The following is a 26,932-nucleotide window of genomic DNA, read 5'->3' as shown; positions in this document are numbered from 1 at the left end:
AGTCACCTTAGAGTGAGACAGTATTTTCCCTAAACAAAAAATTCTTAATATTTAGTTATTGTGAAAAGTATCAATATAAAATTGTAGGCTTTTTAAGAATCTATAGTTTTCACAAATCAATATGATAAAGAAAGTATTTACAATTTGATTTTCTGGTTCAATGTATGGTAAACAATGGCTGACTTTATTATATTTTCTTTTCCATAGGTTGTGCTCATCATCCTGTAGACACATTCATATTTTCATATACTCTCTCCTCCCCCACTTAAGACAGATCTGTAAAGATATGTTACATGGAGACAGTCACAACTGCATCATAGAGGACATACAGATAAGTAGAATGTTTAGCTATATACTCCTAGTTTGTGCTATAAGCTCTGGAGGGGATTAAATAACTATAATGGAAATAAGAATCTCATGAAGTAGGGAGATGTTGAAATGTTAAAACTCTCATTTCCAAAGAAATGCATAGGTGCTTCTAAACAATCAAAATCCAAAAAAAAACCCAAAACAAAAACAAGACAAAACAAATAAACAAACAGAAAAATGCTAAGAAGAAGATATAAAAATATACACTGCTATTTATGTTTCAAATATTATCTATTCAAATATTTTCTTTTAAATATGGCAAATGAAGAAGCAAAATAGAAGAACATAAGAAAATAAAAGTTTTTTTTTTTTTTCTGGCATATAGTAAACATTTAATAAATGCTTGTTAATTGACAATATCTATTAGTAGAATCACAAACTTTAAGAATATGATGATTTCCTCTATGAGAGTCTTATGTATTGAGGAGCTCATATCCCCCTTAGGGGATACCTCTGGGGACAGTCTATTTTTAGTCTCCTCAGTGTTTGAAGTCTGCTCTCTCTCCATACAAAAACTGTCAATGGTTAGAGCCCTTTTGAATTTTTTGTTCATTTTGTCAGAGTAGGAATCAAAGAAAACAAATTGACAAGAGAAACAATAGGTCTGTTTTGGGGGGGATGGGGCTGGATGGTGTTAATGGGCTTCCTCTACAGACTGGTGGTAGGGCAGCAGAGAGCCACTAACAGAACAGCAATGACTGTACTGAGTCTGCACTCTGAGTCTCTGAGAACACTCTGAGTCAGTCCAGGTGGGGGTTGGGGGTGGCCGGGTTCTGAGAGACACTAGCTTTCTGGGGTTTTAATCTTCACCTCCAGTGTTTACACCCTCTCCTCTGCTCTAAAACTAAAAACAAACTGTCCCCAGAGGAATCCCCTAAGGGGGATATGAGCTGCTCCTCAATACAAAAGAATCTCATAGAGGAAATCAAAAAGGCTCTCACAAGAGAGCTGGAAGAGAAATGGGAAAAGGAAAGGGAAGCTTGGCAAGAGAGCCTGGAGAAGTCATCCCAAGCATTCAAAGACAGAGTGGATAAAGAAATCAAATCATTGAGAAATAAGATTAGTGAGCTGGAAAAAGAAAAGAGCTCTCTAAAAAATAAAATGGATAAAATGGAAAAAAATTCCATAGAAGATAAAAACTCAATTGGACAATTACAAAGAGATATAAAAAAAGTGAGTGAAGAAAATACATCATTGAAAATTAGACTGGAACAAGTAGAAATGAATGACTCAAGGAGAAACCAAGAGGTGGTCAAGCAAAACCAGAGAAATGAAACAATTGAAAAGAATGTCAAGTACCTTATTAGAAAGACAACAGACTTGGAAAACAGATCCAGGAGAGACAATTTGAGAATAATTGGACTCCCTGAAAAGTGTGAGGAAAAAAAGAGCTTGGACACCACTTTCGAGTAAATTATCAAAGAGAACTGCCCAGACATTCTGGAAACAGAGGGTAAAATTAGACATTGAAAAAATTCATCAATCACCTACTGAAAGGGACCCTAAAATCAAAACGCCAAGAAATATAATGGCCAAGTTCAAGAACCATCAGACAAAGGAAAAGATATTGGAAGCTGCTAGAAAAAAGCAATTCAGATATGGAGGATCCACAATAAGGATAACCCAGGATCTAGCATCGTCCACATTAAAAGAACGAAGGGCCTGGAACATGATATTCCGAAAGGCTAAGGAAGTTGGTATGCAGCCAAGAATAACTTACCCAGCAAGAATGAGCATCATTTTCCAGGGAAGAAGATGGACATTTAATGAAATAAATGAATTCTATCTATTTTTGATGAAAAAACCAGACCTACATAAAAGATTTGATCTTCAAATACAGAACTCAAGAGATTTCTAAAAAGGTAAAAAGAAATCTTGAGAATTATACTTCTGCCAAAAAAATAGGTAAAGAACATATGTACATTTGTCTTAGAAACTAGAGGTGGAAAGGAAATTATATCATAAAAAAGTGTAAAGTGGTGGTACTACATCTCATGAAGAGGCAAAGGTAACCTATTATATCTGAGAGAAAGAAAGGAGGGAGATGAACATAGTGTGTATCAATAGACATATTCGATTTATGGTGAAACTTCTTCCACTTCATTGAAAAGTGAGAGGGGAAAGGAATACAGAAATTTCGAGGAAAAGGGGTAAAAGAAGGTGAGGAACTTTAAGGTGGGGGAGGCATCCTAAAAAGGGAGGGCTGTGAAAAGCAGGTGGTGTTCACAAGCTTAATACTGGGTAGGGGGGTAAGAGGGAAGGAAAGGGGAAAAGCATAAGCAGGGGTTAATAAGATGGCAAGCAATATAGAATTAGTCGTTCTGACCATAAATGTGAATGGGGCAAACTGCCTCATAAAGAGGAAGCAGTTAGCAGACTGGATTAAAAGTCAGAATCCTACTATATGTTGTTTACAGGAAACACACCTGAAACCGGGTGAGACATTCAAACTAAAAGTAAAAGGGTGGAGCAGAATCTATTATGCTTCAGGCAAAACCAAAATAGCAGGAGTAGCCATCCTCATCTCAGATCAAGCAAAAACAAAAATTGATCTAATTAAAAGAGATAAGGAAGGGCATTATATCCTGCTAAAGGGCAGCATCAATAATGAAGCAGTATCAATATTAAACATATATGCACCAAGTGGTGCAGCATCTAAATTCTTAAAAGAGAAATTAAGAGAGCTGCAAGAGGAAATAGATAGCAAAACTATAATAGTGGGAGATCTCAACCTTGCACTCTCAGAATTAGATAAATCAAACCACAAAATAAATAAGAAAGAAGTCAAGAAGTAAATAGAATACTAGAAAAGTTTGATATGATAGATCTTTGGAGAAAGCTAAATGGAGACAGAAAGGAGTATACTTTCTTCTCAGCAGTTCATGGAACCTATACAAAAATTGATCATATACTAGGGCATAAAAACCTCAAAATCAAATGCAGAGAGGCAGAAATAGTAAATGCATCCTTTTCAGACCATAATGCAATCAAAATTACATTTAATAAAAAACCAGGGGAAAATAGACCAAGAAATAATTGGAAACTAAATAATCTTATACTAAAGAATGATTGGGTAAAACAGCAAATCATAGACATAATTAATAACTTCACCCAAGAAAATGACAATAATGAGACATCATACCAAAATGTGTGGGATACAACCAAAGCAGTAATAAGGGGAAGTTTTATATCTCTACAGGCCTACTTGCATAAAATAGAGAAAGAGAGGGCCAACGAATTGGGCTTACAACTAAAATTGCTAGAAAAGGAACAAATTAAAAACCCCCAGACAAACACAAAACTTGAAATTCAAAAAATAAAAGGTGAGATTAATAAAATTGAAAGTAAAAAAATTATTGAATTAATTAATAAAACTAAGAGTTGTTTCTATGAAAAAACCAACAAAATAGACAAACCCTTAGTAAACCTGATTAAAAAAAGGAAAGAGAAAAAGCAAATTGTTAGTCTTGAAAATGAAAAGGGTGAACTCACCACTAATGAAGAGGAAATTAGAACAATAGTTAGGAGCTACTTTGCTCAACTTTAAGCCGATAAATTCGATAACTTAAACGAAATGGAAGAATACCTTCAAAAATATAGCTTGCCCAGATTCACAGAGGAAGAAGTAAGTAGTCTAAATAGTCCCATCTCAGAAAAAGAAATAGACCAAGCTATTAACCAACTTCCTAAGAAAAAGTCCCCAGGACCAGATGGATTTACATGTGAATTCTACCAAACATTTAAAGAACAACTAACTCTAATGCTATGTAAACTATTTGAAAAAATAGGGATTGAAGGAGTCCTACCAAATTCCTTCTATGACACAGACATGGTACTGATACCTAAACCAAGTAGATCGAAAACTGAGAAAGAAAACTATAGACCAATTTCCTTAATGAATATTGATGCTAAAATCTTAAATAAGATATTAGCAAATAGACTTCAGAAAATCATCCCCGGGATAATATACTATGACCAAGTGGGATTTATACCAGGAATGCAGGGCTGGTTTAATATTAGGAAAACTATTAGTATAATTGACCATATTAATAAACAAATTGATAAAAACCATATAATCATCTCAATAGATGCAGAAAAAGCATTTGATAAAATCCAACATCCATTCCTACTAAAAATGCTTGAGAGTATAGGAATAAATGGACTATTCCTTAAAATAATAAGGAGCATATATTTAAAACCTTCAGTAAACATCATATGTAATGGCGATAACCTAGAACCTTGGTTGTCCACTATCACCATTACTTTTCAATATAGTACTAGAAACTCTAGCCTCGCCAATGAGAGCCGAAAAAGAGATTCAAGGAATTAGAGTAGGAAATGAGGAAATCAAACTATCACTTTTCATAGATGACATGATTGTATACTTAGAGAACCCCAAAGACTCTGATAAAAAGCTATTAGAAATTATTCAGAATTTTAGCAAAGTTGCAGGATACAAAATAAATCCACATAAATCCTCAGCATTTTTATACATTACCAACACAATCCAACAGCGAGAGATACAAAGAGAAATTCCATTCAAAATAACGGTCAATAGTATAAAATATTTGGGATATATCTACCAAAGGAGAGTCAGGAATTATATGAGCAAAATTACAAAACACTTTCCACAAAAATAAAGTCAGATTTAAATAATTGGAAAGACATTCAGTGCTCTTGGATAGGCCGAGTGAATATAATTAAGATGACAATACTCCCTAACCTAATCTATTTATTTAGTGCTATACCAATCAGACTTCCAAGAAACTATTTTAATAACTTAGAAAAAATAACAACAGAATTCATATGGAACAACAAAAGGTCAAGAATTTCAAGGGAAGTAATGAAAAAAAAATTAAGTGAAGGTGGTCTAGCTGTACCTGATCTAGAACTATATTATAAAGCAACAGTCAACAAAGCCATTTGGTATTGGCTGAGAAATAGACTAGTTGATCAGTGGCATAGGATAGGTTCACAGGGCAAGATAGTGAATAAAAATAGCAATCTAGTGTTTGACAAACCCAAAGATCCCAAATTTTGGGATAAGAATTCATTATTTGACAAAAACTGCTGGGAAAACTGGAAATTAGTATGGCAGAAACTAGGCATGGACCCACATTTAACACCACATACTAAGATTAGATCAAAATGGGTCCAAGATTTAGGCATAAAGAACGAAATCATAAATAAATTGGAGGAACATGGGATGGTTTACCTCTCAGACTTGTGGAGGAGGAAGGAGTTTGTGTCCAAGGGAGAACTAGAGACCATTATTGATCACAAAATAGAAAATTTTGATTACACCAAATTAAAAAGTTTCTGCACAAACAAAACTAATGCAAACAAGATTAGAAGGGAAGTAACAAATTGGGAAAACATTTTTACAGTTAAAGGTTCTGATAAAGGCCTCATCTCCAAAATATACAGAGAATTGACTTTAATTTATAAGAAATCAAGCAATTGATAAATGGTCAAAGGATATGAACAGACAATTCTCAGATGATGAAATTGAAACTATATCCACTCATATGAAAGAGTATTCCAAATCACTACTGATCAGAGAAATGCCAATTAAGACAACTCTGAGGTATCATTACACACCTGTCAGATTGGCTAAGATGACAGGAACAAATAATGATGAATGTTGGAGGGGATGTGGGAAAACTGGGACACTAATACATTGCTGGTGGAGTTGTGAAAGAATTCAGCCATTCTGGAGAGCAATTTGGAACTATGTCCAAAAAGTTATCAAACTGTGCGTACCCTTTGACCCAGCAGTACTACTACTGGGCTTATATCCCAAAGAAATACTAAAGAGCAGAAAGAGACCTGTATGTACCAAAATGTTTGTGGCAGCTCTTTTTGTTGTAGCTAGAAACTGGAAGATGAATGGATGTCCATCAATTGGAGAATAGTTGGGTAAATTATGGTATATGAAGGTTATGGAATATTATTGCTCTGTAAGAAATGACCAGCAGGAGGAATACAGAGAGGCTTGGAGAGATTTACATCAACTGATGCTGAGTGAAATGAATAGAATCAGAAGATTGCTGTACACTTCAATGTTGTATGAAGATGTATTCTGATGGAAGTGGATATCTTCAACATAAAGAAGATCCAACTCACTTCCAGTTGATCAATGATAGACAGAGGTAGCTACACCCAGAGAAGGAACACTGGGAAGTGAATGTAAATTGCTAGCACTAATATCTGTCTGCCCAGGTTACATGTACCTTCGGAATCTAATGCTTATTTTGCAACAAGAAAATGGTATTTACACACATGTATTGTATCTAGGTTATATTGTAACACATGTAAAATGTATGGGATTGCCTGTCATTGGGGGGAGGGAGTAAAGGGAGGGGGGGATAATTTGGAAAAATGAATACAAGGGATAATATTATAAAAAAATGTAAAAAAAAAAAAAAAAGAAATAGAAGGAAGTAACTTTGTCATCATCTACCCTCTGTAGTTATATTCTCCATGGGATTCCTAGAGTTCAGAACGCAGCCTCTATTTTCCACAAAAATTCCTGCTTAAGATGCAGTATTAATGATGAGCTTGCAGTGTAAGTTTGAGTAAAACCTCCTGAATTAGGCCCCTAATGATCTTGAATACCCCAAGTGATTAATCAGTAAACAACAATTAAATTCCATCTATAATAGTCAAAACAGGGCCACTTGCTACTTTGATATTAGAGATAATGTGGAAATCCTTGTTAATGGAAGGTTTGTTATACAACATCTTTTTTATATTAGTTTCAGGAATAATAATAGCTAGCATTTGCAAAGTGCTTTAAGGCCTGCAATATTTTGTACTTACATTAACTCATGATATTGATCGTATCAATATTTGCAGAAAAAGCTTTTGATAAAATTCAATACTAATTTCTATTAAAATACTTGAAAATATTGGACTAAATTATTTTTTCCTTAAATTGATAAAAATAAAAACATCAAGAAGCATTATTTGTAATGGGGACTTTATCAAGAAGAACATGTATGAAAAAAGAATGCTTATTGTCATCAATATTATTTAATATTGGATTGGAAATACTAGCAATAGCAATAAGAGAAAGAGTAATAGAAGTAATCAAAATAAGATATAAGCAACGAAACTATATATTTTGCTGAAAATATGATGATATCCTTAGAAAATCACAAAGACTCAAGTAAAATGTTAGTTGAAATATTAATTTTACAAAATTAGCAACATATAAAGTAACTCCATATAAATTATTAGCATTTCTATAAGACAGTAATTATCAAAATGATGTGGTACTCGATAAAAAAAAAGATCAATGGAATAGAGTAAACATACATTTTATAGCAGCAATTAAATATAATCTTATATTTCATAAGAAAAATTACTTAAGATTTTGAAATAAAAATTTAGTATTTGGCAAAAAATGTTGGAAAAAATAGAAAGCAATATGGCAGAAAATGACATAGAAAAAATATTTCAAACCATTTACCAAAATAAAGTCAAAAAGGACACAAAACTTAAATATGAAGCCTGATTTTACATAAAATTAGAACACAGAACCGATCACTTATCAGACTTATGGATAGGCAAACAAAAAACAGAGCAAAGTTAGGTATAAAATGGATAATTTTTGATTACATCAGGTTCAAAAGATTTTGTACAAATGAAACAAATGTGACCAAGATCAGAAGGAAAATGGAAAACTAGGGGGAAATTTATAGTTTATCAGATCAACCTCTCATATCTAAAATATATAGTCAAATTTATGAGAATATGAGTCATTCCCCAATTAATAAATGGTCAAAGGATATGAAAAGGAAGCTTTCTGATGAAGAAATCAAAACAATTTATAGTAATATAAAAGATTATTTAAATCATTATTGATTAGAGGAATATAAATTAAAATAACTGAGATTTTATTTTATTCCATAAATTTAAAATAAAATTTAATAACAACTCAAAAACTGTAGGCGCTATTGTTGTTCTCATTTTATAGATGAGAAAACTGAGGCACAGAGAGGTTAAATGATTTGCCTTGTGTTACACAGCTGTTAATTGTCTGTCAGAATTCAAACATATCTCTTCCTGCCACATACTTGCCACCTAGTTGCCTATTACTAATATACTGAAGAAAATATGTATTTTAATCTGTAATACACAAAATTGAGTAAGGAGATAAGAGTCCGAATGAAAGTTCAGAACAGAAGTCAAGTTTTTATAAACATATAATATTACATGCAAATGATCTTAAAATTTAAATTCCAGACCCAATGGAAAGGAGTTTGGGTCAAAGCATTAAGAGGCAGGGATATGGAAAATCCTGTGGACAGTGATACTCATTTATCTGTTTTTTCTTCTCTTTCACCCATAGAAAATAAGGTATATCAGTATAGAAGAAAGTGTCCTATACCTCTAAATCCTAGCTAATCTCCTTTTCACATGGAAGAAACTACCCTAAGCTCCTTTGTATGTGATAACACACACACACACACACACACACACACACACACACACACACACTACAATGATATTACCATATTGAAATGATGAATAATTGTTAAATTCATTGCAGTAGAATATACTTTGAAAATACTAAATAAAAATTCCTGTTACATATCAAAATTTGGTATCTGAGAAACTGGGTATAAAATCTTACTCACTACCTATTTAATCTTGAGTTTGCCTTCTGTGGGCCTCAGCTTCCTCATCTGTAAAATGCATGAATTTTCTAAACATTTTCTAATGTGCTTCTAGTTTTAACTTCCATAATATAATAAGATTCCACACTGACAGAAAGGCATCATGGAAAAATGGAAAGAATAATAAACTTAAAGTCAGATTAATTCTGAAACTTATTAATGCTGTCACCATGTACTAGTCACTAAGTTTCTCTATATCTCAGTTTTAAAATCTGTAAAATTGGGATAAAAGTACTTCTACTGTTATTTTCAGGTTTGTAAGGAAATTTTTTTGCAAACTCTAAATTACTCTACAAATATGAAATAATGTGCTCAGCAACTGGCTGGGATTGGATTGCCTAAATATAGAATGTTAAATGGAACCTCAAAATGGCAGAAAAGAGTGAGTAGTGACAGAACATAGATGACAAAAATTGATTAGGAACATGGATGACATAAATCAGTCAACATAAGATATGAACTAAGACCTAGCTGGAATGAAATATCTGATTCTTTATTTCAAAAACCATAAATAATGATATCCTCGGTTCAGCTAATATTAGCATATGAACTAGAGAAGGGAAGATAGACTAGCTCTGCAGTGGCAGACTTTTCATTCACCTATGAGAAGACTTTCATTTCCCTTCTAGTGAATAAATGTATATATTTATGTTGTTACATGGTTTTTGATAAAACTAAACTATCTTCAGGTATTTTTGATATACAATTTCATCCATTCTAAATGTATAACCATTTAAGGTATTCTCATTATTTCTTATTGATCTCAAGATCAGTTTTTAAATGTTGAATCTATTTTTCACCAAAAAAAAAAAAAAATCTGATACTCATATAAATAGTCTCCCCAGTTCAGTTGAATGTAATTAAGTAAAAATTTTATAACATCAACTGTATTAAACACCAAGTTTGTACAGAATTCTGTTTTATGTACTGGGGAAAGATCAGATTAAAAAAAAAGCTCCTCTCTTCTTTAAGCATAGTGTCTATAAGGGTTATATGGCAAATACACAGAAAACTACAGTATTTAAGACATATTAAATTATTAAAGAGAATCTGGGAAAAATAGATTGTAGAAAGTGTTGAATGCTAAGTATTACTTACGGAAAATCTGGTGAAATGATCAGAATGGAGTTTGAGAAACTGGGTTTAAGCACTTTATAAAGTTTTGAGTGGTCTACAAATGTGACCTATATTTATAAAAATTTGAACTGGCTGTGAAGATTGGGCAGTCCTTTTGTTTCCCAGAATCCTAGTTTCCTCACATATAAAATTGAAGGAAATTGTACTAAATGATTTCTAAGGTCCTTTCTAACTCAAGGTCTATGATCCTAAGATTTTTTAATATAAAATTGACATGATCAGATCTTGTGAGAAAGAGGATCCAAAGAAAGGATTTGGAATGGGTGAAGAATGGAGTGTGTATTCCAAAAGATTTGTTAGTAGAGTATTACAATAATTCAAGGATGGCATAATTAGGAACTATAATATAATGGAAACTGTAAAAGTAGAGAGAAGACAAGTATAAGAGATTTGTCAAGATAGAATTGACCAGACTTTTTCATTGATTGGATTTAAAAGATGAGAGGACAGAAAAGATAATGTCAGCTTTTAAATATAATAGGAATACTTATAGAAATAATGAGATAAAAAGGATAATCTGTTTTAAAGGACATGAAAATTCACTTGTCTTTGAATATGTTGAATATGAGATGTGTGGTAGGAGTAACACTCTCTATTCAACATAAGCCAGCTTATTAAAAAGACAAATGAAAAGGGGCAAAAAAATGTGATGTAATTGCTTCAGGACACAAAGGTTAAAACTGGTGATGTAACCTTCTGAAATCCTCAGATATAAAAAGTCTAGGTCATAACTAATCAATGCCCTCTCATATATCATGCTGGAATACACCCTGAACTTGATCTCGTAACCAGGGTATTTTCCCTATGGATTTATGTTTTATTGAAACAAAATTGGATTCTTGTCAAATATCCTTTCTATGATATAATTAAGTAAATTTCTTTTAAAATTGTTTGTGGTTCTACATAGAATTTCTAATCCCTCTAATTTTGTCCTCCTGCATTTTGGATTTCCTTCACAGGCTAAATGAACACTATTTCAAAGTCCGATTCTTTTTGTTCAGCAAAACAACTGTTTGGTCATGTATACATATATTGTATTTAATTTATACTCTAACATATTTAATATGTATTGGTCAACCTGCCATCTGGGGGGGGGAGGGGAAAAATTGGAAAAAAAAAAAGTTTTGGCAATTGTCAACGTTGTAAAATTACCCATGCAAAGATCTAGTAAATAAAAACTATTATTATTATTTAAAAAAATAAAAAGAGAAAAAAATAAAATTCTTTGTGATTGGTTTGAGAATGTTTCAGTTCCTTCCAGTCATGAGCTTTAGCCATTGGATTATTCTGTCAGATTTGGCCCAGAACAAGATATGTAAAGGATACTCAGTTGGCAATGTTCTCTAGGGAATTATAGATGTTGGTCTGGATCAGAGAAAACAGATTATGGCTAGAGATATTTATTTGAGATTCATCTGTTTATTTGGAATAATTGAAACTGTGAGATGAGCTTGCTAAGTGAAGCAAAATAGTGTAAGAAAAGGGGGCAATGACAGAACTTTGGAAATCATTGACCTTATGATATCTGAGAGAGACAAAAGTCTAGAAGGGCTACAAAGGTAAGAAAAGAAACATCTAGGTATGATTTCTTTCTTTCTTTTCTTTTTTTAGACAATATGTGTTTTTAAATTTTTAATTTTGATTTTTTAAAATATATATTGCATTATAAATCTTAAGAGAGAAAAATCAAAACAAAAGGGAAAAATGAAGGAAGAAAGAAAAAAGAAGTGAACACATCATATGTTGATTTACATTCAGAATTCTTAGTTATTTTTCTGGATGCAGATGATGTTTTCTATCCAAAATCTATTGGGACTGCCTTGGATCACTGAACTGCTGAGAAAAACCAAATATTTCATAGTTGATCATCTCACATTTTTGCTGTTATTGTGTATAGTGTTTTCCTGATTCTGCTTATTTTGCTCAGCATCAGTTCATGTAAATCTTTCTAGGCCTTTCTATAAGCAGCTTATCATTTTTATGTAACAATAATATTCCATGAGTTGTAAATACCATGACTTATTCAATCATTCCCCAATTGATGGGCATGTATTTATTTTTCCATTTTTTTTTGCTACCACAAAAAGTTGCTACAAACATTTTTGCACGTGTGAACTTTTTTCCCTCCTTTTTGATTTCCTTGGGATGCAGATCTAGTAGAGGCACTGCTCACTGCTAGGTCATAGAATATGCTCTGTTTTATGGCACTTTGGGCATAGTTGCAGATTTCTCTCCAGAATGGTTGGATCATTTCACAACTCCACCAATAATGCATTAGTGTTCCAGTTTTCCCATATTCCCTCCAATGTTCACCATTATCTTTTCCTGTCATCTTAGCCAATCTGAGAGGTGTGAGGTGATATCTCAAAGTTGTTTTAATTTGCATTTATCTAATCAATATTGGTTTAGAGCATTTTTTCATATAGCTACAGATTTCTTTAATTTCATCATCTGAAAATTGCCTGTTCACATCCTTTGACCATTTATCAATTGGGGAATGACTTGTATTCTTATAAATTTGACCGGGTTCTTTATGTATTTTAGAGATGGAAACTATATAAAAATGCTGGATGTAACAATTGTTCCTAGCATTGTATCTTCCTTAGTTTGTGTAAAAGCTTTTAAAATTTAATGCAATCAAAGTTCTCCCTTGCCTATCATAATGTTCTCTAGTTCTTTGGTCATAAATTCCTCCCTTCTACAAAAATCTGATAGGTACATTCTCCTTGCTCTCCTAATTTGCTTATGGTATCACATTTAATGCCCAAATCTTGTACCCATTTTGACCTTATTTTGCTATGAGATGTGAGATGTAGGTCTAATTAAATTTCTGACAATAGATATGCAAGCCAAACATTTACTGATAATAAATAATAACTTTGTGATTCCCCCCCACATTTACTTATGAAACCCCAATGAAGGGTCATGATGCACAGATTAAGAACTTTGAAAAGCAAAGGAAAGATAGAATATGCAGAAGCTAGAAGTTATCAATAATGTTATATGCTGAATGAAGTTCAAAGAAGATGAAAATTGAAAAAAATTATTAACTCTGGAAATAAAAAAATCATTATAATCTTTCAAAGATGAATTTCAATGGAATTATTAGGATCAAGGGAAGATTACAAGGCATTCCAGCGTTCATCTACATTGAAAGTCAAAGACAGACCAGGCTGCATATTCAAAGCTCTACAAAATTCTCACCCAAGTCCTGCAGCAAGAGATAAAAAGAGAAATTCCATTTAAAATACTGTAGATAATATAAAATATTTTGTAATCTACCTGCCAAGACAAAACAAGAAACTAATGAGCCCAATTACAGAACATTTTTCACACAAAGTTGGATCTAAACAATTAGAAGAATGCTCAAGTCTCAAGTGTTCAAGAGTAGGCTGAACTAATATTTAAAAAAATGACAATCCTAGCTAAAGTAATCTACTTATTCAGTACCATACCAATCAAACTGCTAAGAAATTACTTTATAGAGCTAGAAAAAATAATAACAAAATTCATCTGGAAGAACAAAAATCAAGAATTTCAAGGGAAATAATGGGGAAAAATTGCAAACAAAGGTGGCCTAGCTGTACCAAATCTAAAACTATATTAAAGCAATAGTCATCAAAACCATTTTGTACTGACTAAGAAATGGAGTAACTTGATCAATGGAATAGCTTAGGTTCACAAACAGATTATAGTAATATAGTGTTTAATAAACCAAAAACTCCAATTTCTGGAATAAGGACTATTTGACAAAAAAAAGAAAAAAAGGAAGGAAAAAAATTGCTGGGAAACTGAAAAGCAGTATGACAAAAACTAGGCATTGATCAACACCTAACACCCTATACAAAGCAAAGTTCAAAATGGATGCATGACTTAGACATAAAGGCTGACAGTGTAAGCAAATTTGAAGAATAAGAGATAGTCTACAACTCAAATTTGTGGAGAAGTAAAGAATTTATGGCCAAAGAAGAACTAGAGAACACTATGAAATGCAAAATGTATAATTTTGATGATATTAAAAAGGGTTTTGTAAAACAAAACCAGTGCAGTCCAAAATTAGAAGGGAAACAGTAACTGGGGAAAAAAAAAATTATAAGGACAGCTAGGTGGGGCAGTGGATAGAGCACCAGCCCTAAAGTCAGGAGAACCCAAGTTCAGTTCTAGCCTCAGACACATAATACTTACTAGCTGTGTGACCCTGGGCAAATCATTTAACCCCAATTGCCTCAGAGGGAAAAAAAAATTACAATATATGGAGAATTGTTTCAAATTTACAAGAATACAAACCATTTTGCAATTAATAGTCAAAGGATATTAATAGATAATTTTCATATGGAGAAATTAAAGCCATGTCTAAATCATTAGTTATTAGAGACATGCAAATTAAGAAAAGTGTAATGTATCACTACAAATCTCTCAGATTGTCTAAGATTATAAAAAAAAAATAAAGATAAATGTTGGAGGGAATGTGGGAAAACTAGGATACTAATTCTTTATTGGTAGAGTTTTGAATTGATCCCCACCATTCTGGAAAATAATTTGGAACTATGTCCAAAGGACTATCAAACTGTGTATATCCTTTGATCCAGCAATGTTTCTACTGTATCCCAAAAGAGATCATAAAAAAAGGGAAAAAGGATTCTAAGGTGCAAAAATGTTTGTAGCATCCCTTTTTGTAGTGACAAGGAACTGGAAATTGAGTGGTTATGTATCAGTTTAGGAATAGCTGAATAAGATATCATATATGAACGTGATAGAATAATATTTTTCTATAAGAAATAATCAGTAGGATGATTTCAAAAAGGCCTAGAGAGACTTATATGAACTGATGCTAAATGAAATAGATAGAAACAAGAGATCATTATACACAGCAGCAACAAGTTTATGTGATAATCAAATGGGCATGACGTGGCTCTTTTTAGAAATGATTGTTTTCTTTTTTTTTTCCTTTCTTTCTAACATTTTCTTCCTTTTTGATTTGATTTTTCTTGTGTAGCATGATAAATGTGGAAATGTGTTTAGAAGAATTGCACATCTTTAACCTATAATGGAAAGAGGTGGGGGGAAAGGAAGGGAGAAAAATTTGGAATATAAGATTTTTCAAAAGTGAATGTTGAAAACTATCTTTGCATGTATTTTGAAAATAAAGGGTTATTATTTAAAAAGGAATAGGCATAGATATAGGCATGATGTCAAAAAAAAAAAAAAACCCAACCAAAATTCCCAGAAAAATAATTACACTATTTCTAAAGGAACATCGAAAACTTTAGCAAAATAATTTCCAAGTGCTATGAGTTACCCCTCTGATACATGTCCTCTAAATTTGAGCCCACTTTCACTAAAAATCATTATGTGCTTATGAGAAAGTATGTAGTGCAATTTTGAACTGAAGTTTTGTATAAACTATATACAACTTTAGCAAATATTCCTTTCCAGAAGCTAATTGACTAATTGATAACCAATTGATAACCAGAGAAATAAACACTTTTGTGAGAGATCATGTGCTATAACATTAAAATGGCATCCTTTGTGCCCCTCAGGGCTACTCCTAGAACTCTGAATTCTCCCTAACTTTGGAACTCAGCCTTCCAATAGAGTTAGATTTAGAGTTACTGGTATCAGATCACAAGCTATGTATACAAAATGGGGATCCTAGTACTACTTACCTCATAAGGTTGAAATGAAAAAAAAATGCATTGCATACAATAAAGTGCCTTAGAAATGTGAGCATAACATAACTAATGATGAAAAGAGAAGCATAAGACATGCTGTGCTACTCTTATACACATTTTAGCTGGAGGAGACAATTCATGTTGAGATATAAAGAAAAATCATATAATAAATATTTCCCATGTACCTGCTACCATGCTAAGTGTTAATAATACAAATAAAAGAAAAAAAAGAAAAATAGTTCTTGTCTTTGGGAGCTTACAATTCTAATAAGGAAAGACAATACATGAAAAGGAAATGAAAAATGGGAAAAAGTGAGGTGCCCTTGAGGGACAAAAAAAGAAAGAGAATCATTAGTGGTGCCGAAAAAGGAATTGGCATGAAAGGCTTGGGCACTTCCATAGACAGAATTGGCTGAGAGGAACTCACCAATGATAAAAAGAAGGAGAGATATTAAAAGGCTTCTGGGAAAAGTTGGAGAAACTGAAGAATCAAGAGGAGACTTAAGAGAGGAGGGAACAAATCTGGCTTGCCACTGAAGGACAGGTGAGTGATTAAAAACAATGTATTTACATCAGCCTATAGGATAGTTTAGAAGTAGGAAGACCAATTAGGAAGTTATTTTAAAAGTTCAGACAAGAGGTAGTGAGTGCCTATAAGGTGACAGAAATGGGAATCTAATGGAGGGGACAGAAGTGGGAGTCCTAGTAACATTGTCTAAGAGACACTTTTCCCTTTTCTCACCTAATCATATCATGATTTGTTGACCAAAAATAGGTTGGTTGGGAGTCTGAGAGAAAGAATAAATTTGATAGGTTGAAGGTGAAAGTATAAGTGGTTATTATTATTATACTGAAATTGTTTTTTCTTTTCCTCTTCATATAAACATATTTTGTAAAAATATTGAAAAACAGGTTACCAAATTGTATTAATTCTGCCTTCTACACTCAGTCATACACTAATTTTGGAGTAGTATTACAAAATTCCTAAAAAACCTTTAACTATTTTGATTTCTAATGGAAATTGAAAGTATTTCTACAATTTGCTATCCATATTACAAAAATTGCCTTGTTAAAAAAAATGGGATATGATACCATTTTCTCTTCTCATACAGACTTGAATCACAATAATAAGACAACAGACTTTAAAATATATGGTATAAACTGTGCAGTCATATTTATGACATGGCCTTTCAAGACTAAAGGACTTATGATGAAAAATCCATCCATACTCAGAGAAGAAACTGATTGTACCTGAATACAAATTGAATCATTCTCTATTTACCTCACTTTTTTTTAAACTAATTTTTAAACTTAATTTTTCTTTGAAGTGGGAGATGAATTTTTTTTTCACAATTTGATTTTTATGGAAATGTTTTGCATAACTTCACATGTGATTTCTTAATTGTGGGTAGGGAAAGAGGAAAATATTAAATAAATGAAATAAAATTTTCAAGACTATGGTTTGCTTGGATGGATCATTCCAATGTCTCCTACTTGGGAAGAACAGTTATTGAAGATAGAATAAAAATATCTTTAAAGAATCTGGTGCAAGATATTTGATTTTTGATTACATATATCAACTGGTGTATTGATAAAGATTAAAGAAAATTTAATTCAATAAATATTTGTTAATTTCTTACTATGAGCCACACATTGTGCTAAGCACTGAGAATACAAATAAGAAAAGAGAAAAACAAAGCCTGTCTTCAAGAAGCTTATAGTCAAATAGGGGAACAACCTCCAAAAGGTAGCTGAAAATGAGAGGAGACACAATGGAGTACCAGGCTACAAAGGTGCATTAATGTTCTTTGGAGTCCAAAGCAAGAAGAGTTGCTGATGGAAAGTTCAGATCCTTGCTCTGTTTTATCTAGGAAAGCTTTAGGAGAAAATTAGACCTTGGCCCTCCAGCCCTTCAATAAGAAAAGAGGGAAGTCTGTTAGAATTTAAAAAAAAAGTTTGCTATTACAAATTGAGTTGATTAACATAAATACTCACAGCATATTATATATTCTATATATCCTATGTTTTGTGTATCTGTGTATCCTATTGATAGAGGATGGAGTTTTGTGAAAGACCCATGAAGGTCTGAATATTTGGAACTTCAATTCACCTCCCTTTGCTATGGAAAAAGAGATAAGTGCAGAATGGTACTATACTTAAGAGACCCCAAACCAGATCACATTCCTTGGCCCTCTAGGTTATCCTAAGATCATGTATCATTGCAAAGGAATTCAGGGTGCCACTTTTTCAGGTCCTATAGATTCAGGATTTTAGTTTTTAGTTTTAGTTTTTTTCCAATTGTAGAAAAGATAGTCCCTAACAAAAAGTCCCTATTATGCCATAAGCCCAGGAAAGCCAGACTCTTTCTTAAGTTTCCAGTCATGACTTCCTATGGGGGAGAAGAGGAGCCACAAGGCCTATTTGGGCACATACACTTTGGGTGCCAAAAATGTTGAGGTGCATGAAAATGTGTTGTAGTATCATCTTTAAAAGAATGCAGACTTAAAGAGAAATGCCCAGCAGGGTAAGGCAAGAAATTATATTGAGAAGGGGGGAATGAGAAAGAACAGGAAAATTAGACAATCTCAGATAAGATGGGCATGGAAAATATGTTCCATGATTAAATATATCTCAAATAGGAAACCTTGAGAGCAGTCCTTTTGTCCTAGTGAAGGGATGGAGGAAGAAAGAGAGAGAGAGAGAGAGAGAGAGAGAGAGAGAGAGAGAGAGAGAGAGAGAGAGAGAGAGAGAGAGAGAGACAGAGAGAGAGAGAGAGAGAGAGAGATAGTGAAATAGTGAAACAGAGAGAGGGAGATGGGGAGAAAGATAAGGAGAGAGACAAAGGCAAAGAGAGACAAAGGCAGAGATAAAAAGAAATTCAGAGATACAGAAAGACAGAGTCTGAGAGAAAGGTGAAGAGACATATACAGAGGCAGAGAAAGACAGTCTAGCAGCTAGAGACAGCCAATATAAAGCAGCTAGATATACATGGAAAAGGTAAAAAGTTTCTTCATTCTAATGAGGCCCATAAGAGAAACAGTCAGGATATTACAGCTAGATATGCATAGAAAAAAGATAAAAGGTCCATTTTTTCTAATGAGTTGAAAGAAAGAGAGAAGCAGAAAAGAGAATATAAATTCATAATATAAAAACAAAGAGAATTAGAAGTGGAAAAGGGATTGTATCAGAAAAAGGGAAAAGTGGAGGTAAAAAGAGAGAAATTACATCTCACAAAGAGGCAAAGCTAATCTATCATATCTGAGGGAATTAAGGGAGGTGGAGGAACATTGTGTGAATCTTATTCTCATCAGATTTAGCTCAAAGAGAAAATATTAGACATATTTGGTGTACAGAGAAACTTCTCTCACCTCATTAAAAACAGGGAGAAGAAAAGTAAAAAGGAAAAGAGTAGGCTAAATAGAAGGGAATACAGAAATAATAAGGGAAAGGTTTAAGAAAGGGGGAGGGACTCAAAGGGAGTAGGAGAGATTCTAAAGAGGGAGAGCTGCATGAGGCAAGTGGTGCCCATAAGTTTAATACTGGGGAATGGGATAAGGGGGAAAAGAAAGAGAAAAGTATAATCTGGGGATAATAAGATGGCAGGAAATAAAGAATTAATAGTTTTAACCATATATGCGAATGAGATGAACTCTCCCATAAAGTGGAGTCAGATAGCAGACTGGATCAAAACCCAGAATCCTACAATATGTTGTTTACAGGAAACATACTTAAAACAGGATGATACATACAGAGTAAAAGTAAAAGGCTAGAACAGAATCTATTGTGCTTCAGGTGAAATCAAAAAAGTAGGTGTAGCCACCTTATCTCAGATCAAACAAAAGCAAAAATTGATCTAATTAAAAGAGATAAGGAAGGAAACTATATCTTGTTAAAGGGTAGCATAGACAATGAAGCAATATCAATACTAAACATATATGTACCAAGTGGTATAGCATCTAAATTCCTACAGGATAAGTTAAGATTGTTGCAAGAAGAAATAGGCAGCAAAACTATAATAGTGGGAGATCTCAAACTTGCATTCTTAGAATTAGATAAATCAAACCACAAAATAAAAGAAGTTAAAGAGGTAAATAAAATATTAGAAAAGTTAGGTATGATAGATCTTTGGAGAAAACTGAATGGAGACAGAAATGAATACACTTTCTTCTCAGCAGCTCATGGAACCTATACAAAAATTGACCATATATTAGGACATAAAGACTTCAAAATTAAATGCAGAAAGGCAGAAATAGTAAATGCATTTTTTTTTCAGATCATGATGCAATAAAAACTACATTCAACAAAAAGCTAGGAGTAAATAGATCAAAAAGTATTTGAAAATTAAATAATCTCATCCTAAAGAATGAATGGGTGAATGTGAGAACTGAGTTAGCACCCTAAATGCCTTAGAATCAGCCAGAGTCAGGATAAGACCTTGTTCTTTATTCTTGATCTTTAGGGATAGAAGTCAAGGGAGTGGATACAGGCTCTCTATGACTTCCTTCTCCTCATCTACCGCCAAAGTGACTCTGGCTTGTCTTACTCCATCTCCAATCCCTCCTACAATTATCTGTATACACCAAAAGATTGAGCCAACACAGAATAGTAGGAAGGGCTATTTTCCAGGCATAAGCTGATGGAGTATTGTCCAATGGGTAATTAGCCTTACGTGCTTGGTTGTCTGAATCCAGTACACCTACTCAAAGTTTCAGCCCTTTACAGATGAAACAGCAAATCAAAGATAGAATTAATAATTTCACCCAAGAGAATGACAACAATGAGACAACATGCCAAAATGTGTGGGATATAGCCAAAGTGGTAATAAGGGGAAATTTTATATCTCTAGAGACTAACTTGAATAAAATATAGAAAGAGAAGGTCAATGAATTGCGCTTGCAACTTAAAAAACTAGAAAAACAGCAAATTAACCCCTCCAATCAAATACTAAACTTGAAAATTAAAATTAAAAGGAGAAATTAACAAAATTGAAAGAAAAAAAAAACTATTGAATTAATAAGCAAAACTAAGAGTTTGTTTTATGAAAAAAACAACAAAATAGATAAGTCAGATTCATTTACTTCATCTCACAACACCAGGGTGGCTGGCTTCCTGCGCTTCCCCCACTGAGACCGAGGCCGGTCTGAAAGACTCTCCAGAAAGCTGCCCCAGGCACCAGACAAGGAAACTAGATTATGAAGGAGATAATAAAGGATTTGGACTTTATTCTTGTGGTGTGGCTATTCTTGTGGTGATTACTGAACTGAAAAGAAGGCTGGTCCAGAGACCTCCAGAAAACCAACAAGAACACTACACTTATGTAAGATTTAATGGCCTCATTTTTGAGTTTGACATCATTGTTGGAAGGGAGGAAAAGTGATTTACTAAAATGGTCATCAACTATTTGCTAAATTATAATTTTGGAGAATTTATTGGGGGCATAACAAAGTTAAGTATCATTCAGTTGTTTCAGTCATGCCTGCCTCTTCATGACACTATTTAGGGGTTTTCTTGATAAAGATACTGGAGTTGTTTGCCATTTCCTTCTCCAGTTCATTTTGCAGATGAAGATTTGTGGTAAAATGAATTAAGTGACCTGCCTAATATCACAAGTTAGTAAGCATACGTAAAGATGACATTAAGTGAGCAAGAATAAAGTCTAATATCTAATTGTTTGTTTCTGCCTTCTACAAATGCTTCCAAAAGAGCTCAAAATCACTCACAACTTGTACCTAGAAGATACCTTAACTGGTTCTCTGTAATGACCTCTGGAGTCTTGGGAACAGCCTTCTTTTCAATAATCACCACAAGAACAGTCAGGTGTTAAAGTCCAAAAGTCTTTATTGTCTCCTTTGCCTGGTGCTCAGCTAGCTTTCTCATGGCCTTCAGAGGGGACTGGTTTCAGTGGAGAAAATGCAAGAAGAGAACCTGCCACCAGAACCTGACCAAAAATCAAATGAATCTTGTCCAGTCCTTGCTGGCTGTTATATATTCCTGAATTTTGTGGAACTATATTAAGTACTAAGTACATTTACTGAACTAGATAACTATTAAGCACCATGCTAAACTAGATAACCATTGCCTTTATTAATTCCATTGACTTAACACCTTGTAAGAATCCCTGTTTCACTGGAAGATGAATGGATGTCCATCAGTTGGAGAATGGTTGGGTAAATTATGGTATATGAAGGTTATGGAATATTATTGCTCTGTAAGAAATGACCAGCAGGAGGAATACAGAGAGGCTTGGAGAGACTTACATGAATTGATGCTGAGTGAAATGAGCAGAACCAGAAGATCACTGTACACTTCAACAACAATACTGTATGAGGATGTATTTTGATGGAAGTGGAAATCTTCAACATAAAGAAGAGCCAACTCACTTCCAATTGATCAATGATGGACAGAGGTAGCTACACCCAGAGAAGAAACACTGGGAAGTGAATGTAAATTGTTAGCACTAATATCTGTCTGCCCAGGTTACATGTACCTTCAGAATCTAATGCTTATTGTGCAACAAGAAAATGGTATTTACACACATGTATTGTATCTAGGTTATATTGTAACACATGTAAAATGTATGGGATTGCCTGTCATCGGGGGGAAGGAGTGGAGGGAGGGGGGGATAATTTGGAAAAATGAATACAAGGGATAATATTATACAAAATATATAATAATAAAAAAATAAAAAAAATAAAAAGAATCCCTGTTTCAGAATTCTGGCCCATAACAGTTTCCTGATTAGAAAAGAAAGAGATTAGGTACCCAATGTCATAGACACAAAATGATCCAAGCAATCAAACAGCAATCATTTATTAAGTATCTGCTCAGTGTAACTAAGTACCTTAGTGCTTAGTTACTTTGAGTGCACTAAGCAGTGTACTAAAGTACCTAAGGAACAAAGACAAAAAATATTCCAAATGACCAATGAAATCCCTGTCTTTTGTCTCCATCATTATCTGAATCTTCAATGAACATACATTTTGTTGAAGAAAACAACATATGCAAATATGGGTATATACAAAATAAAAGATAGTTTTCAGGGAAAGGCACAACAACTGGTAGATAGAAGCATGGATGACTGAGTTTTAAAAGGAGCTAGGTCTTTTAAGAGGTAGAGGTAAAAAAGGAGTGTAATCTAAACATAGGGGACAGCCTGATAAAAAATCATGGAGAAGGAGAGGGAGTATCATTTATAAGGTACATTAGGAATGCTCATTTGGTTAAAGTATAACTTGTATGAATGAGAATAATACACAATAAGTTTAAAAAGATATAATGAGGGCATTTTGAATGCTTAAAAAACCTATATATGAAATATATGTTTCATGGGATACACAAAAAGTAACATAAAGAATGGAAAAATAACAATACTAATTACTTATGTTCCTTTAAAACATATACTTGAATATTGGGGCCACTTTTAAGTATGACCTAAATCCAGAATCTACATGGTCCTACAGTAGCCTTAAAATGTATCCTAGAGTCTTAATGAATATTCTATTTGAAGTTCATCATGAAAAATGGGGAAAAATAATTTGTCTATTAAAAAAAATAATCTTACAGGTGCTACTACTAACAATATTGTGCTTCTCAGGTAAGGAGGGGTTGAAAAGAACAAAAAATAATGATCAACTGATGCTGAGTGAAATGAGCAGGACCAGGAGATTGTCATATAGTTCAACAACAATGCTATATGATGATCATTTCTGATGGATGTGACCATCTTCAACAATGAGATGAACCAAATCAGTTCCAATTGAGCAGTAATGAACTGAACCAGCTACACACAGCGAAAGAACTCTGGGAGATGACTATGAACCATTACATAGAATTCCCAATCCCTCTATTTTTAACTGCCTGCATTTTGGATTTCCTTCACAGGCTAATTGTATACTATTTCAAAGTCTGATTCTTTTTGTGCACCAAAACAACTGTTTGGACATGTATACATACATTACATTTAATTTATACTTTAACATATTTAACATGCATTGGTCAACCTGCCATCTGGTGGGGGGGAAGGAGGGGAAAATTAGAACAAAAGCTTTGGCAATTATCAATGTTGTAAAATTACCCATGCATATATCTGGTAAATAAAAACTATTAATAAAAAACAAACAAAAAATAATGATCAAGAAATTTTGTGGCTCCAAAAGGAAACTTTTAGCTAAAGAAGACCATTTAATCTGATATTCTAAGTATAATTTTAATATGGTATTCATGAAAATAAGCTCATTGTCAAGGACAATCACTAGACTACATCAACAACATATGTTAGATTTTCTTTTTTTTAAATATTTAAATTTCCACTTTCCTGGGTTATGTACTTCAAATTTACTAAATTAAAACCAGAACAATACAAATTGAAAAAAGAGTAAAAAATTCTAAAACTTTGTTAATAGTACAAGCAGAAATGCAGTTATTCCAGAAAGCCTAATTGTGAGCTAATGTGCTAGCTAATGGGCCACTGCAGATTCACTGCCATGAAGAGCAGTTGCTGGCAGATGTTTGGACATTTGTGCAATGAAGCAGGGTTTCCAAATGCTTAACCCCGGATTAAAATCCCAGGGGCCTTGAACAATTGGGTATCCATTTGACAAAAGAGCTCATTAAGACTTCTTGGTTATTTTATAGAATGGAATTCATTTGGCCAACTTGGATTTTCAAAGAAAAAAGGAGCAAGTAATATAAGGTACAACCCAAATATGTAATAGAATCAGAAATTGAGATCTCAAATAGCTATCATGGCAAAACCCTTCATTTTACAGATAAGCCAACCAAGGTCCAGAGTGGCAAATTGATTTGTCCAAGGGCATAGAAAGTGTCAAAACCTAGATTTGAAACATATTCTTCTAACTCCAAATCAAACTCACCTCTATCCACAATACCAGTGATGACCAAGCACACAGAGAATGTGTGGCTATATGAGATTTCATAAATATAGATCCAAGTTCTATTATTTATAGTGTAAAATCTGTCTGACCAAGCAGTAGGTATAAGATTTACATACTACATATGGAATATAACAACACCCACAGGAACTTACCTATTTCAATGAAAAGTTTTTGTTGAAGTATTTTACCTTGCATGATGACAAAACAAAGTAATTGTGCATCTAAAATCTGAAGAAATTGTCCTCTATGAAAAAGTGACTTCTATTTAACTTGGATTAAAGACACTGATTGTAAAGTGCTTATATATGAGAAATTAAAGTATAAATGATGTTTGTAGGTGTTGTCTTTAAGCAACGGAGAAAATCATGAGACAAGTTGAGCATGTTGAAAAAATTTAGTATTTTTACCATATGATTTTGATGGACTTAGAAGTGAAGTATATATTTTGTATCTGTCAAATATTTCACAAATGCAAAATTAAAAAAAAAAAAATAGAGCCACCTTGAATTAGAGGCTTCATTCAGGCAGGTACATTGATTGGAGGTGAAAGAGCAGAGTAGGGCATTTCAGCTTCCATTTCATAAAATTTTATGTAGACAGGTCAGAATCATTTTTCTGTCCTTTTCTCTAAATCTCTTGAATCCTTTAATATGTTTGCATAATTTATTTTTGATGCCCACAGGAAATTGACAATCAGTTTGCATATCTGCTTAGAATGAGAGTGAAAAGAATATCAAAATTTTGCCTGCATAAGGCATGAAGAAAAATAAAAGATACTTAGTGGAAAATATTTTTACATTCTATGCCATCAAGTCATCAGGGAGGTTTATTAAAGTACATAAAATATGAGGATAACAGTGACCTGGAGCAAATCATTGAATATTAGAGCTAGAAAGGAATTTAAGAAATCATCTAGGCCAACTTCCTCATTTTACAAATGATGACATCTAAAGATGGAAAGTGAGTTGCCCATTTTCACCTAGCTACTGAATATGAAGGTTGAAACTTGAACCTTGGTCTCCAAACTGCAAATAGGCCAAGTCTCAACTGCTACTATTTTAGTATTCCTGGGTAAAGTAAAAGTGGCTTTTATATTTAAAAAATAAAAACTTATTTCATTCAAAAATATTAAAACTATTCTTAGTTCCTGGGATATTAAAAAAATAGTGAAGAGGCAGAATTTGGAGTTGATTTGTAGTTTTCCAATCCCTAATTAAACTGATCAACAAACAATAGATCATCTTGATTAGTATATTTTTTTTTTGCTAATTTGCTAATTTTTAAAACATTAGCTTATAATTCAAATTTGATAATCAGGTCTTTTGAGCCAGTATTAATTGGCTTTAGCACATCTCTGCTTGTATGGTACTGGATGAATAGATTAGCTCATGCTGTAAGACCAATTCAACTTTGTGGATGCTAATGAGAATGTGATATATTATTAGATATGTCTTACAATCACATATAAAAACTCTGCCCCATCCTTTATAATGCCCATCACTAGTCTCTATTGAAATATAATTCTTTGTACTACTTAGCATTCAAAAAAAAGCATGATTTTAAGGTCCAACTTCTGGGAAAAAAAAAGTTTTAATTCAATCAATGTGTAGCACTTTTCTACATAAACACACATTTTTTTTCCTTTAGCTGATGAGTATATAAATTTTAGCTATTGTCTTATTTGACCTGTGTGTCCAAAAGGGAAGAAGGTTCTGATTCTTTTTTTTTTATAATTTTTTTTAATTTTTATTTTATTTTATAATTATAACATTTTTTGACAGTACATATGCATGGGTAATTTTTTTACAACATTATCCCTTGCACTTACTTCTATTCAGATTTTTTCCCTTCCTCCCCCAACCCCCTCCCCTAGATGGCAAGCAGTCTTATATATGTTAAATATATTACAGTATATTCTAGATATAATATATGTGTGTAGAACTGAATTTTTTGTTGCACAGGAAGAATTGGATTCAGAAGGTAAAAATAACAGTTTACATTCATTTCCCAGTGTTCCTTTTCTGGATGTAGCTGGTTCTGTCCATCATTAATCAATTGGAATTGGATTAGCTCTTCTCTATGTTGAAGAAATCCACTTCCATCAGCATACATCCTCGTACAGTATCATTGTTGAAGTGTATAATGATCTTCTGGTTCTGCTTGTTTCACTCAGCAT

Source organism: Sminthopsis crassicaudata, chromosome 3, assembly GCF_048593235.1.
Source record: "Sminthopsis crassicaudata isolate SCR6 chromosome 3, ASM4859323v1, whole genome shotgun sequence".
Classification (NCBI taxonomy): domain Eukaryota; kingdom Metazoa; phylum Chordata; class Mammalia; order Dasyuromorphia; family Dasyuridae; genus Sminthopsis; species Sminthopsis crassicaudata.
The sequence above is the reverse complement of the archived record's forward strand: the minus strand, read 5'-3'. Positions refer to the sequence as shown.